The following is a 16,561-nucleotide window of genomic DNA, read 5'->3' on the forward strand; positions in this document are numbered from 1 at the left end:
GAGTGCCACAGACTGGGTTGGAAGTCTGAAAGTATAGTAGAGTTAGAGATAGAGTAACATATTTTTGGTTTTGGTCTTTTCATGGAAGTTGTTGAGCATAAGAAAAAATATAGAATATAAGAAAACATCCATCCTGCTTTTATTTCTCTTATTTATACCCAGTGTTACCTAAGGGTGCTTCTAAGTAGAAACAGTTGCACAGCTATCAGAATGATGTAATGAACTGTACACCCCACAGTCTTTAGTTTTTATCAACAAAGCTCATAGTGTCATGTGTGATCATGGCCTAAAGCCAAAGTGTCGCAACAAAGCAATGTGAACATGCTAGATAATGTGAATGTAAATGGAAAAAGGTGCATTTATATAGCACCTTTATCCACCACCCTATGCACAGTTGATGAGGGTGCTGCCCTGACCATCAGAACCAATTTAGGGTCCAGTGTCTTGCTCAAGGACGGCCCCCTCTACTTCCTCAGCCACAGCCGCCTCCCATGAGTCTGACATAAGTGTTCAGCCATATGGAAGCCTGTGCTGCTGAAACTCATTAGTTAGAAATACTTATCACTCTTCCGTACAGTTTAAGTGATGAAATTCACACTATTAACCTCTGTAAAAGCAGGAGGCCAGAGTGGAAGGAGTGTCTGGAGTGTGGGAGGCCCATTAGAGGAATTAAAGACAGAAAGAGAAGAGAGACACCAGGGGTTTGTGAAATCAAGAGGCAGACATAGACTAAACATATTGAGATAACAAGCTCAGAGTGAGCGACTGAGGATCTGCATGACTAAAGGCTGCTTTTAGCCTCAGACACGTGCAGCACAGATCATTAGATAACTGTCTGATCGTCGGACTCAAGGTTCAACATCTGTGAAGTTTTTGTCACTTCCAGAATCAGACAGGCAACACCTACTTTTTTTGTTATTGGCCACGTGTGTTTGGGAGAGGAAATAAACAATCTGCATAGCAACTTGGAGAAGTGCTTTCTGGCTAGTCTTAGCTTACACAGGCTTACAGAGGAGCTGATATAAATATCTCCAAAAGGTGCTAGACACTAAGCATGCCTACAAGAACTGGAGTGAGGGTAATATCTAACACAAAAAACTAAACAGTCTGATAGTTATGGTTTAGAGTTGTGTGGGGGATGCTTGGACACTGTTATACCTGCCTGAACATCAGTTTTTTCATTTGCTTTCATGCAATTTATTTATTAGATTAGTTTCCCAGGGTTCAATATATGTTTCAATATCAGTATTTGTCATTTCCTGTCCATTCTGATTTGGGTGAACACGGCAGTGCCAAGTAGCAGCATACTAAGCATGTAAATGAGTGTGCAAAAATGTCACTTTATGTTGAAACCTAGTTTTAGCGAGTGTCTGCACATAATGCCTGCTCAAAGGAGAACTGAAGGCATTTTATACGATTTAAAGTCATCATTCGTGAATTCGCCTGTCAATAAAACAGCCACGGGACTCCGGATGTGAGTGAGGTGCAGTTCATTGATGTAGTCCTTCATTCATCCAAAAAAATTGGATTATATTTGTCAGTACAATGTAACTGGGGCAACGATTTCGTACTATATCAACATCGAGGAGACAGGGTTGTGTGAAAATCACCTGCACGGAGAATAATAGTTAAAATACTCCAATAGAAATGGGGGATCTACTGAACATCATATATATTTTTACACTGTAGTTTAAAGTTTTGTTACCCTTTGTACATTTCAAAGACAAACTTTCCAGAGCATAAACGGACCAGCATCCTTTGTTCCTCTTATCTTGTAAAGAGTGCTCATAGGAACTATAAATGTCTCAGTTCAGCTGTGTGATGTGATAAACTCAAGGACTGAAATGTTCTCAGAAACTCCCCACCGGACCATGAAAGCAGCTCCTGAGGGCGGCATTCTTAAAAAAATACAAAAGTGATGAAAGGAACGCAAAGGAAAGTCCAGCAACTGTATTTTGGCAGACCAACTTTACAGTGGGTCTGACCTCTGACCTGCACGCTCACTGGGGATACAGGAAACCCTGTAAGGAAGCGCAGAGAGACAGAGAGAGGAAGTTTCACATTCCACATCTTAAGGATGCAAATGCCTGAATACAGGGTCACCGGACCACCTTTGTCTTCCTCCTCTTCCTCCTCCTCCTCCTCCTCCTCCTCCTCCTCTCTCACTCTCTCTCTGCCCCAGCCGGATGAAGGGAAGGATTTCAATCATTTGGTGACAAAGTGATAATGACAGTGCCAAGAGAGTGAAGAGCTTTCATTACGCAGTCAAACCTTAGCATTGTTTGCACTTTGTCTGTGAAAGCTAGAAAAAACAGTAGGAAAAACTGTGGTCACAGGTCCTACGTCCTTTACACATCTGGTCTGCTAAAGATGAACTTCACATGTATTTCTCACACTTACTGATTTGGCTCTTAAACCATTAAACCAACCACCGACAGATAAGATTCTTCTTTCCGAGAAACAAGGCATTACAAATTCTGCTTTGTTTTTCTTTCTGTCACTTGTCTCTGAATTATTGCAGGCGTATTTACGCTGTACATTTTCCAAGGCCTTAAGGGTCTTGTACATAATTTGATCCAACTAAAAGTTTCCCCTTGCATGCATTTCCCATCTGATGTTCCTGTTTGTAAATACAATGGAAACAGAGATGGATTCTCACAGATGTGTTCATCCCTCTGCCTCTCTTTCTTTTCGTCTGTCTCCTCTCCCTCCAAATCTTTCCCAGTCATGGTGAGAGTCATGATGAGTGCTTCACGTAATGGGTCGAACTGATCCATCGCAGCTGTCTGGATTGGCCGCAATGTGACACAGCTGTGGTGATTAGGTGATGGTTCTTAGTGGGTAAATGGTGGCCGTTGTCATGTCAACATCTTTAGTGTGGCTGCTCTGCATGCTATTTTATTTGGGCATCTTCAACACTTTCCAACCTTTATTTACCTCAATGCTTTTGTCTTTTACATTATTATATAGTATAGTATAATGCACATACACTGTATGCATTCTTTGGCTGCAGCATGCAGTTGTTTTCTGCAAAATAGTTCTAAAGAAAACCCACTGCTCAATACCAAGCAGTAGTTAAACAAGTTAGCAAGTGGCTAGTGAATGTAGTGAAGTATTTAGCTACTCTATAGCCAGATATTTCCCTCAGGAGTTGGTGGAGACCAAAACAAAGTTTGAAGGAGAGTGAATGATAATGGACTTACATTCATAAGGTGAACAGAAACTAACACTGACATATTAATAAGTTTAAAAGGTGTTGATATGTCAGTACTATATTTAGAACTTGTGGTGTTTCCCCCAAGTGACCAAAACAAATCAGTGATTGCAGGTTTAATCTCATTCAGGATAAAACCACAAGATGTGAGCAAAGCAGGAAGAAAAAAGAAATGGATTATGTTTCAGTGGAAAGGATGTCACATGAGGTATTTCATGAATGGATGCCAGAATTCCCATTCACCATGTCACCATGACAGAGAAAGTGAGAAGTTGACTGTGAAGATACAAATCCGGACAGAGACAAGAGGCAGACGGAGAGCGTTAGAGGGAGTGAAAGAATGAACCATATTGTCTGGTGGAGACTACATACATGAATTTCATGGATTTTCTGCTTTGAGGGCAGAGCAGAGATTTGGCAAGCTGAGTCGAGCTTTACCACCCACTCCCCTGGCAATGAGTGCACTGCAGGCATGCAAAAAAATATCAAGCTCCCCACAGCACACTTCCAAAAGTCCTCATTGTTCTTTTGCATCATTAGTGGATTGTACTCCAGAGATTGGTAATAAAAAGCAGAACAAGCACCCCAAAATGGAGTAATGAGAAAATAAATGAGGCACACACAGCATCTGAAGTAGTTCACAAGACATGGGCGCATTAGTAATCACACAACAAGATTGGCATGTTGACGACCAAAGTAAAACATGGTCAAATAAAGGGAGAAGAATCCCAAGTCCTGATAACGAGGTGGTGTTGTAAAGTAGAGCAGTTTGTGGTCTTTAAAGCAGGAAAAAACAGGACAGCATGAGAAAGTGAACACAAGGCACCCTGCGCCCTCACCAGAAAACATGTTTAGCTGATCAATGCTGTCTTTTGTGTAAAGAGTCTCTCCATCTTCAGTTCTCAGAAACGGGGAGTGGCGCCGGGTTGTTACAGAGAAAAAGAAACTTAGGATTAAGAACAGTAGTGTCCGTTTGCTTGAGCTCACTGTCTCTCGTCACCTTATACAGAAGACGTGGAGAGATAAAGAAACATCGAGAGAGAAACAGAGACAGAGAGACAGAGGACATGGTAGGGAAACCATTATAGACTAGACGCTATGCAGATGGAGAGACGCTGTCCTTTCCACCATGGGAAAAGCCTCCACAGCTGATGTAGAACAGGAAATGACACATGTCTCAGGAAGCTGAGCACAATGACAGTCCACTGATCTTTTTTTAATATAGACAGCCTCTGTTTTTGTGGGAACAAGATCGTCTGTGTGTTTGGCTTTCGCTATAAATGGCAGAGATTTCCTTGTTCCATGAAAACAAGTCCATACCTACGTTTGGAATCCAGTACCCATGACTATCATGTACTTTCCTGCTTGCTCAGGGACAGGATAATGGCACAGTGAGGAATGCAGCATGTTTGGAAGAGATCATAGAGCCCTTTTGAATATATTTTGACCAAAGGGGAGAAGCCCTGTATTGGTGTTTTTCAAGTTCTGGCTTTGTTTTTAGTGTCATAACCTCTAGGCACTGAGGACATTTTACAAACCCTGTTCAAAGGACATCACAAATGCTAGACTTTCATGGTAACAAAAAAATATTTTTCTCAGTCCCTGAAAACTTCAAATCGATGCACATTTTTCATCTGACAATAGCGATGTGCATGCAAAGCAGACATTTTGGCCTCAGCATTGTGTGGATAAAATAAACTCTTTCTAACTCTTGAACCTAAACTCCTCTGATTAGAGTTGCATTTCCATCAGCCATTGGTGACTTTGATCAAATATGAATCATCTCCTCTGATGAAAACTAATTGTTCGATAAGTTAGTAAACTGATTTACTGGCACTGACGACATGCCAGTTTGCATTAGGGGCCTGTTGTAGCTTCACATACCAGCAGAAGAGGTCTTTAAGCACCTCAAACCAAACCTGCAATCAGAAGCCTCATCCCTCTCCCCTGACCCTGACCCTGACCTTGACAGTGCCTATTAGGGAAGAACTACCAACAGTGGAGCAATGATGAAAGATGGTGTGTGTGTGTGTGTGTGTGTGTGTGTGTGTGTGCGTGTGTGTGTGTGTGTAAGGGAGGGGAGGAAGCAAAGACCTGCTGCTATCACTAAAACTCTTGGACGGGAGGATTTTCTTCTCCAAAGATTGTTGGAAAGAGGAATTCAGTGGGGATCACAGACTGGTATTGTCCTGTGTGAAAATTAAAGCTGAGGAGCATTAGGAAATGTCTGGGGAGAGACTCAGTCAAACTGACAGTGACCAGCTGTTTGTGAATGTTAATGCAATATACCAGGCAAAATCAGGCAAGAAATGGCCTTGGTAGCTGTTTCTACGGGTGAAGGGTTTTAAAGATATCTCGGCCACTGTGTGAACTTGTTAAAAACTTGTGAGGCATTCAAGTTATGCCTAGAAGAAACACAAACTCTTAACAAGCCCGTTAAATCTCTCCACCTCAAACATTCCTCATGTGGTTCGTTTGTTTTCCCTATTCCTCCTATACTCTGATTTATCTGTAGATTAGTCAAAAGAAACCAAAAATGCATTTTGGGCAAATTTTCAAAGTACTTCAAGATGAAAAAAAACTTCAACATTATCATATCATCACCTTATAAAGTTGTTGCCTGTTTATACATCTAGCAGAGACAAAGCAACATTATCATTCATTTGAAGTTGTGTTTCTGACCACCTGACAAATGTAAGACCAATTGTCACAGTTCTTTTAGCTAAATTTTGGTCTCCACCAACTCCTGAGAAAATGATATTTAGCCGCTTAATGCTCCACTTCATCAGTAGTTGTTTTCAGTGCTGAGCAAGTGCTGTGCTCTTTATCGGAGATTTTGACTGGAAACAGCTGTTGCATCTGGAGACAACATTCATAAAAGAAATTAAACCGAATCATAATCGTAAGTAGGTTCTGCACAACAAAACCAAAACAATGTGCTGAAAAATGATTATCCGTAGAGCTGTAATTAAAATTTGCTGTTGATTCATCATTGTGAGTGAATCCTTTTATATTATACACAGTCTTTACATCCATTGTTATTGGAAAATGGAACTGGAGCAACTTCAAATTTGTATGTTTATGTGTGTGTTTGCTACCTTGATACGCTACAGACAATACAAACCTCACTTCACCTCAAACAGCAAACCACAGACATACATAGACAGACATAAACAGGGCAGCTCTCAGACACAAAATATTTCCCATAATTTATAAAATGAATATCACAAGATCACATCATATTTCTCCAATAACGTCTTCATCTGCCTCTACAATCAAAAGAAATTCTTTTCCCCGTCTCGTTCTTTTTTTCTGTTACTGTCAAAGCCGAGTTTGACCTGCTGTCCTGCACCCGGCTGTGGTCCGGCTTTAAGAGCCTATAAAAGTGGCTCACTCTCACATTTTAAGATGATGGGTGCTGTTTAGGAACAAGAGGACTATTGTTGGTGTGGACAAAGAAGCATCTCTTTTGAAAACACAGACACACACAGATTCACAAACCCAGGGGAAGACACACAAATGGGCATATACTATTACTAAAGATGTAATTATAAAGTATTTCAGTCATTGAAGAGAATATTGACCTCTGAACGCCTCTCCCGAATGGCAATCGTCCAAACATCACTTACCAGCCATAACTAGGCACAGCAGACGTGTCCAGCGTTGGACATCTCCTCATGATTATATTGTACTCGTGAGAGGAAAAAACTCAGCATCTAAAGAGTTTGGACTCTTGTGTCTTTTAATTTTCCGAAACCAAAAACACACCAGAGATAAAGTGAAATGGATTAAGTTGCGTGTACGTCTGCTCAAACGTAAGCTGCAAATGTAAGCATGTCCAAACTAGCTTGCTGTTGTAATTAAACCCAGCATTACTTCTAAATCAATCAGCATTTATTTAGCTAACTACAGTTTGTGGGACTACAGGTTATGTTAAACACTGTGTATTATTTCCCCACTGTGATTAAAACTAATGTTAGCAGCTCTGTCTGTGTTCTATATTAGATTTTACACACAAGTTTACACTCCAACAATCCCAGTTAATGTTACCAGAGAGAGAAATGTGTTCACCAAAAACTTTGAGACCTCACTCTTAAAGCCTTTGCTTGTTAAAAGTGAAACAGGCTGTTTTGAAATAAGAAAAAAAGCATAAGCAGAAATCTAACCCATCTTCTAAGCATCTAAGATCACTGAACAGGGTTAGGTGTGAATGAAATAAGAGCATTTTTTCATGCAAGACTAACTAGCTTCATGCTACAATACAAAAATAGCGCTGTGACATTATATCGTGATATGATATTATGTAGCCATGTGCATATTTAAGACCATTTTACAAAGTTGACTTTTTAAAACAAGTCAGCTGGAAACATTGAAGTCAGTTGAAGACTTCAATAAACTGATAAACTGAGTTAACGTTAGCTTAATTAGCTAGCCAGTTACAGATAACTAAATTACTCATGACGGTGCATGAATAGAAAATACACAAATAGAAATAATTTATATTTGCTTGAATTTCATTCAGTGACCTCATAATTCATCTTACAGTGGGAAACACTGGCCTTGTGTTGCAGTTTGTTGCCTCACTGTGTTACCATCAGACAGAATGGTTTTATTATAACCAAGAACAAACTATCAAAGTGGACAAAGATTAAGCCTGATTTATTCTATTCGTTTCATGTTGTGGCGGGGACATTGTGGCTTCATACAATTCTGAATTTAAGCACAAACCTTAGCACTTAAGCCTGAGAAATATGTCAACAAGCTGCTTTTATATCCCTTAAAAAGCCTCCTCCTATTTCTGAAACTGTTTCCTCATTACTTACTTCCTCATCCTTATTCCTGTTGACACTGTCTGTTACCAGTTCGGTCCGTCATTGAAGAACATATGCAGTCACACACCATGTATTCCCCATCAATCAAATCTGTCTACTCTGTGTTCTCACAATAACAAAGTTGGAATAAATAAGGTGTTGACGCTGAATATCCCCTGGTATAGTAGCATTTGATTTGCAGACAGCAGTCAGGAAACGTTATGGTCGACAAAGGGCTCAGCTCCTCTGGGCTGTAGGAAAAATGTGACCAGAGTTGTGGGTCACCACAGTAACTCCATGTGTTCCCCATCAGGCCAAGTTGTGAAACCTACATCGGGGGCTGGCTGCAAAGGAAACAATTAGATTTCCCCTAAGTACTCTCATATTTATTCCACTTTTCTGAGAAAGACATGTTTTCAGTGCAGACTTTTTTCTCAGGAGCAGGGATTGGGTCTCACATGGCCATAGCGGTGCAACATGTGCTCAGCAGGCTGTAATGTTGTCATTTTGGTGACTCTATGTAAAATGTGATTAAGGATGTTTTCACACTGGTGTGTCCAGTTAAATCAGACTCCAGTTTGTTTCCCCCTTTTGATGAGATTCATTTGGTCTGGTGTGGTAATCGAACATGGATGCTGACCAGAAAAGAAGAGGTGGCCTCGGTCCAGTGCTAAACGAACTCGTGGGAACGTGATCCGACCGCAATCCAAGCCATCTAGCATCTGAGCTAAATGGCTCCTGTCGCCAGGTTTGCTTTGCATTCTGGGATGCACCAGAGCACACAAACTGCTTTTAGTAGCAGCAGCTAGCCTGAGAATGAACTGAGATCCATGTTAACTTGCGTAGTGATGTTTCTCTCATAGAAATGTACACTAGTCCAGAACACAGGACGTTCTTCCTGTATTTACTGTATTTACCCACCGCAAACACATCTGTCCAACAACTGCATGGTTGCTGGAATACTGACTTGATGTAATGTACATGTATACCTAAGATAGTCATGTGAGAAAGCTAATTTAGTCAGTAAACTATATACAGTCCATGCATGCACCTTTGCCCTGATTTGTTAACGATCCAGGAATGTGAACAGCAGCTGGAATGGCTGTGGGCGTTGCATCTCCATGTGGGAAAATAAAAAACTTTTCCAGGCTGGCAAAATTGGACCATTGGCTGGGCCAGCTGGATGGGTCGGAGGGTGCAGAAAGAGGCCTTGAGGATTACATGGGTATCCCTGACACCAATGTGACTGGCTGCAGGCCCATGTCAGTGCAGGCCATGATCACAGCTGGGTGTTCAACAATCAGTCTAATTTTTCAGACTTGGTTTTTCCTATTTCTGTATTGTTGTTTTTTTTTCTTCTTTTTTTACCAATTTATAAAAATAACTTCGTAATGATGTTTTGAAAAGTGCCTCGGGCATAAAGATATTTATTGCTGCAACTAGGATTTATTTATGCTAGCTGCGTGGGTCTAGTCCTTTCAGTCCTAGTCAGTTGATCTATTTAATGGATTGCCATTAATTCCATTAAATAGCAATGCTTCACAGATGATGAATCCTAATGGCTGTGGTGAAATATTACAACAGCCTTGAGATGAATTGTATCTGTAATATACAAAAAAAGATGCCTGAATAGCAAACTTTTCCTGAAATACTGCTGGTTCTGTGGTGCTGAGAATTTAAATCTGGTGCCTGCAGTGTCTCGTAGGTAAGTAAGTCATGTTTCAGCCAACTGACCATCATTTAGTTTGTAAAATGTCAAAAGATGAGAAAATCCATTACAATTGGTCTATGCCAAGGCAATGTCGTCAAATTCTGTCACAGTCCATAACTCAAAAATATTAATATTTTAGCACGTAGGTTATCTTTATTATTTTTATTCCTTCTAGTGAACTGTCAATCATATTTTTTTAACCAGTGAAACCAACTCTGGGTCAAATTAACAAATCCCAATGAAAAATATATTTTAAAGAAAACAGCTTTCTCACACTTCACCATCACTCATGTGGCCTCTCACACTGTTACACATCACATGTAATTAAATATACATACCTTTGTGCCCTTGGGTGTGATGTAGAACGTCAGAAAACAGCTTTGTTGAGGAAATTGAGTTGTCCTTGGTGGACTTTTATAAACAGAAGGCCGCTTCGCTCTGGGCGATCCACTGTATGGAAGCTGTAATGGCATTATAATCACAGTGATAAATGTAACAGTGGGATTATAGAGGCAACACACTCATGATGGACTTCATTATACACAGACGTTCACTCAGACACTTGCAGACACACGATACAGGCACGCAGGTGGTTGGTCTCCGAGGTGAGGGCAACACCTCATTTGTGACTGTGCGCCATATTTTTCTCTCACATACACACACATATATACACACAGGCTGCAGCTGTGTCCTGTTTAGACACACATGTGCTTGGACTACAGGCTTGAGACGTCTCATTCCTCTAACGTGAGGCAATAGCACAGGTGTCGGGCCCCAGAGACCCCTGGGATAGCTGGAGGTCCAAGCTGTTCTGTTCTCAGCCTGGGATCCTCCCCTGGAGTCTTGATCTTCAACACACACCCTCAGCACACATGCAAACTCTCTCACACACACACACACACACAAAGACGTATGAGTTTAACCACTGGTTATTAGCAGCCCTCGCTCTCTGGCCTGGATGCTGTCAGATCTCTGGCACACGAGTGTGCACGTGCTCTGTGAAAATAACACGTGCACCCAAAAATTAGTTTAAACACATTAATTCTAATGTAAACTGGTCTCAAAGCAGCCAAACCACTCTGAGCTGAATGGCTAAACAAAGAGCAACGGACCTCCATGAGAAACAAAGCAAGTGACAAGAAATGAATAATGTTTGTCTGATTGTCGTCTGTTTTCATGCCTCTGCTTCATCTCTGTCTCTTTGCATGTGAGAAATTTAGGCGGATGAATCAGAGAAAATTATTGTTGCACCAGTGGAGATCATGAAGTTTTACGTGATGTTTTCACAGATCAGGCAGAGGGTTTGTCTGCCCGGCAACAAAGCAATTTAACTTTCTCACAGATAATTCCTCATTAGATATTTTCATATGCTGCTGTTCCACCTGTAGGCCTTGCTGCTTTTTCTGTAACTGTCAGCATATCATTTTGTATCCGCTTTGATCCATCAAGGATTTTCAGAAGTAGGACATTTTCCTCCAGCCAGGGACTCGGAAAGCTGACCTCCCTGACTTCAGCCAGGAGATCTAAACACGCTCTAAAAGATATCTAAACATCATCTACAGATGTTTATTTATTCTGCCTGAGTCCTCCTCAGGGCATCTAGTTTAGGAGCCTCTTTGTCCTCCAACCGTAGCCCCTCAAGCCTCTCCTCTCACTCCTGATCTCCCCCCGCTCCTCCAGGGGAGCTGAGCTCCGTTTCCCCCCTGGGCATCATGTAGAGGGGACGCGGATCTTCAGGAAATGAGTCCAAGGAAAATGTATCCAAGAAAAACATGTGAGCTGGGTCGCAGAGCAGTGGGACCGAATCCACCGAAGTGTCTGAGCCTGATTGTGGGAGTCTGAGAGAAAAGGCAGTCATTTAGTGTTTACGTACTCTTATTCACCTTCCTGGCCTCTTTTCTTCCTTCCTTGTTTCCTCAATGCCTTTCTTTCCTTTCCTTTCTTCCTCCTCTCTTCCATTTGTCCTTGATACATCTTTCTTTCTTCATGTTCATTCATTCCTTCTTCCTTCCTTTTTCTTTATTTCCTTCTCTTTTCTTTTATTCCTTTCTCCGCTCCTTAAATCACTGTTTATCATCTCTCCTCACTGCCCTTCCACATCCTTTTTTCACACCACCTTTCCTTCCTTCATTTGTTCTTTTCAGCTTTTCTTCCCTCATTGCTTCCCTTCGTTCTTCCTTCATTCTCTGTATGTATTCTTTCTCTTATTTCCCGTTTAACAGCTCAGTGAACTGCTGCTGATGTTTAGAGAATGAGGACATCAATATGCTTCAAATGTGGTTGTCAGATGGATGAAACAATCTTTCGCTACACTCTCTCACTTCAGAAATATGAAAGCTTTATCAGACACAAACTTTCCGGTAAACTTTCCGGTTTACTTTCCGGTGATGCCACGTGTGCCAAAGGGTGAATTTATGCTAGATTTGAGCCTGTTTCCTAAGCAACTGCGACACCATGAACACCTTTGAGGAAAGAAAAAGTCAGAAGTTTTAGCAGAGTCGTCCCCATTTGTTTAAATGTCGCATTTCACCCGTCTCTATGACAACAAGCTTTTTCCACCCCCTTCGGTTGTGGCTGTAAACACTTTTGCCTTCCAACTTGTTCAGATGACACGTCGTGCAAGGTGGTTTTCAATTTATCTACCTTCCTCAGCATTACATACTGTAAATCCTCAGCAGGCAGCTCTCACCATGAGAGTTTACATGAGTGAGTGTTGTGTGAATGTAAGTGCACCAACATCGGTCTGTAGATGTTGGCGCTGTCAGTGGTCTGTCCCACACTGATGACATCAGAGAGTAATGTTCACGCAACACAGCATTAACTCCTCTCACCACAACCCCTCTGTTTTGATTCTGGTGTCATTTCTGAGGAGATGCAGTATAAACAACCACCAGGAGGACAAGCCATCCAAGATTTTGGATATTTAAACCATTGGAAACAAAGTAAATGGAGACAGAAGCATGGCAGCACGGCTTATAAGTGGGTGGAAATTTGTAAAATAGCTAATATATGCATGCATGGATGTCCTGAGGACAGAGGGCATCTTATTGCAAATATCAGAGATGGACATAATGTTAAGCTTTAATCTTTCTCATGCTGAAGCTTCAACATGATAACGAGTACAGACAGATTTTTTTTCACTGATAATATTTAGGAAATATTAAAGTCTTGTTCTTTTACTTATGTCACTATTTCCATATATGCATCCGAATCTGTTTTCTTGTAATTTATCATATCTCGTATGTCTGTTGACCCTCTTTATCTTTAAATTAATGTTGTAATCAGTAACAATTTCCATCTCTTCTGTGAAGACATGCGAAAAAATATCCTCTGCAATTCTCAGTTCTTCCGGACAGACAGATGGAATAACAGGGAGCTTCCGGCCAGTTGTTTATTGATTTATTTTATTTCCCTCTGAGGTCAGATGTTTGCGCACTGGGCTGTGTGTTCCCATCCTGTTCTTAGCGGGTCATTCCCAAACCGTCCACCCCAGGGGACAGTCTGGGCCCAGATGAAATTCATGGTGTCAGACTGGGGCACTTTTAATAGATCTGTGATTCAGGAATGAGAAATCCAAACACACCCACACATACACACAGGGACAGGGCAGAGAGACGTTATTGTTACTGCATCTTATACAGTGTGAAGAGGGGAGATTTTCTCAGAGATCTCTTAATATTTAGACTATAACTTGCTCAAGTGGAAGTGGAAATGCAAATGCGTCGAAAAGTAGGAAATTGCACACACTTTCAGAAGTGCATTGTAGAAAAAACTTGAGGGAAAATTTTGAAAAAGCAAACTAAATGTATTCTACATGTCCTAGATTGATGAGTATTTATTTTTTATTTTTTAAAAAAAGCTGAATATAACACCAAGCTGAAAAGCTGCTGCTGTATTTCATTTGTGGTTGAAAGTTTTCACCCACTCTGTAAGCACAGATGACAGTGATGTCATGGTGTACCGTTACACCCTGGGGTGCACGTCCACATCGCTGCAGCGAGATGAGAAGTTAAACTGTTGGTTGTCAGTAAAATTTAGATTTTTAGCCCAAATTACAAATCAAAACATAATTTCTTACTTGTAGTGCTATCAGTGCATGCAGGTAGCTTTTATTAAGATACATTTATACTTGTAATTCGCAAATCTCACAGTTATTGATTGGAACTTCTGAGTCCCAGCCACTGACTGTATTTTGAGTTCGGCCCATGTCCCATCCACTAAGATGAAGGCTGCTTTATGACCTATACTGCAGGCAGCCACCAGAGAGCCATCGAGATGTTTTGGCTTCACTTTTAGGGAGCTGTCATGCCATCCTTCTTTACAGACAGTCATTGGTCCCAACCAGAATGGTGAAGACAGACCGTGAGCTTGTTGGGACATTGTTTTTAGAGAGACGTAGCTGTTAAAATCTTTAAATGTAACCTGTCTCTGCCTCTTATTGTTTCTAAATGTAGCACTTGCACAAACAGCTCAAATCCTCATGGCTTGATACCACGAGAGGTATAGTATGTGAATGTGTAATTTGGATGGACTGTTCCTTTAATCTTGTGTGTCTGTGAAAGAAACTGTAAGACAGGAATTTCACCAGAAACAGCTGCAAATCTGGACCTCACTTGATTAGTTAGTAAAAAAAAAAAAAATCACCTTCCTTTCACAGCAGCATTCACTGCATTTTTTTGGTTTGGGTGTTCAAATCAGCTGTAAAACCTCTGTAATCCAGTGGGTACCAGCTCTCCCCCCGTCTGGACCCTCACACGTCGGGTTTAACTGTACGAAGGAGACTGTCCAACATCCTCCTCACACATTCCTGCAGGTGCAAAAGATGGAGCTGAGACATCTGTTTCTCTATGATATATGAAAGAAGGAGTTAATCCTTGGAAAAGACTGGAAAATATTTCTGTTGTAAGAAGAGGAATAGCTAGAAAAGAAATGATTGGTATTTTCTGAGATCTTATACACTGTATATCTCTGTTGTGTGTCTGTAATTATTTCTGTCTTGTTGCAGAAAGAAAGAGGGATTTTTTCAGCTTTTCAGCTTCCCATCATCCCACACCTCAGCCTCAGTCACTTTGTTCACCCAGCCAGAGTGTGTGTGTGCGGTAGTTTATGCCCCTCAAATGAGGTGAGAAGTGATCGGATAAAAAGCAGACACCAGTTGGCAGACAAGTATGGGAAGGACTGGCGTTTTATTGCGTTTTTACAATCTTTCCTGTAGTCTGTTTCTTAGTGATCCCAACTTCTTGTATATATTCAGAGTCTCTCTTTGTTTTATTGCCATTTATTACTTTTATATCCTTTGTTTGGTTTAATCCAGTCATTTCATTGTATTTTTATTTTTCGTCCAGACACACAACTCTCATTCACCTGTTTGTCTGTTTTTGTTTATTTGATGGTGTGAAGTTTGGTGATTTTAGCCCAGTGTTTATCTGGGGTTGAGACCTTAAATGTTAGAAAACGAAGTGGCTACCATTTAATCATAAAATACACCCATAAAACCCATTGTCATCAGTGTGAAACTGCTGAGAGCTCACTGGTTAAATGCACTTAACCCCCGTCTTTAAGCTTCTCTTACCAAACCCCCTCACATTAACACTCGTGCATGCACACACACACACTTTCGGTATCTACAGGACCTAAATGGCTCCAAACAGAGGTTCAACTTCTAGAAGTTATTGGTCAGCTGTGATCTACCCTCTGCCTGCCTCATTTCCTTCTCTTCCCCCTGTGAATGAAGTAGATCCGACTGCTGATTGATGGCTCATCGTATCCCATTATGAAGCTCACGAGACGGGAGGCTAAAGGTATGACGTGAGCCATCTGTGTCAGAAAGACAAATAAAGGAGCACAGACAGCCACAGTTAGAGGGAAAAAAAGCCAGGGGGAGGTAAAGTCATGACCAGCCTGCAAAGATAGAGAGGAACTCAGACTTAAACAGACACTTATATACTGTATGTGGGTTCAGTGTCCTTTAGTAAATCCGAGACGTCTGTTTGAAGAGTCCTCAACTTCCTCTGACCTCGATTTCAGGTCCTCTGTTAACATGAGTTCAGAACTTTGCTGCACTACACTTCTCTTTCTTATTTTTCACTCTGCAGTTCTACTTTCCTGTCCAGCCTCGTGTTTTCTGCCATGTGTCCACCCACTCCTTCGTGCTTAACTAACTGTAAATTTCTCCGTCGTGGGACTAATAAAGGAATATCTTATCTAAACTTATCATGTGAATCACAGCTCAAATTCATTTTGTTTAGCGTCTAGATCACAATATCAAGGCCTCTCGTGCTTTTTTGTCGTCTCTTGTGAATTTTCTTGCTGTTGGCTGACTTGAAGGCTTCCATGTGGTCAAAGAATAGAGAATAGAGTGGGGTCAGAAGAGATGCAAACGGATGTGAGAACACTTGAGAGTTTGAAGAGGAGAGGAGGAAATGAAAGTAGTGTGAGGAGATAAGAATGGGGAGTATAGAGGCAAGAAGGAAGTGAAGCTGTGGAGGACTGTTAATTAAAGAGTGAGGAGGACCGGAGGGAGATTTAGCTCAGAGGAAAATGAAAAGGGGAATGATGTTTGCCCAGAGTGCTTATGAAACATGTTGGTTTTATTTAGACATGCTCAAAACTAGTTGTTATGATCTGTTGTCCAACCACGTCTAAAGGTGAAAATGTTTTATAGAGCAAAAAGAGTGTCATCATGGGTGCATCACACTGTCTGCCTGATCAGTCTCTGGGAACTCTGTATCTTTTAATGCATCTTATCTTAAGCCTCAATTATTTATTTTCTTGTGCTTTTATTATCTTTGTCCATTTTTATTTCCCCACTATAAATATAATTTT

The 16,561-nt window shown here is 41.0% G+C and overlaps 1 protein-coding gene across 1 annotated transcript in view; it reads left to right on the plus strand.

Annotated features, from left to right (window-relative positions):
• col4a2 (collagen, type IV, alpha 2) overlaps window positions 1–16,561 on the plus strand; it is a 56,133-nt gene that overhangs the window by 19,795 nt on the left and 19,777 nt on the right. The window lies entirely within an intron of this gene.

The sequence above is a fragment of the Pempheris klunzingeri genome, chromosome 10 (genome assembly GCF_042242105.1).
Source record: "Pempheris klunzingeri isolate RE-2024b chromosome 10, fPemKlu1.hap1, whole genome shotgun sequence".
NCBI classification, from domain to species: domain Eukaryota; kingdom Metazoa; phylum Chordata; class Actinopteri; order Acropomatiformes; family Pempheridae; genus Pempheris; species Pempheris klunzingeri.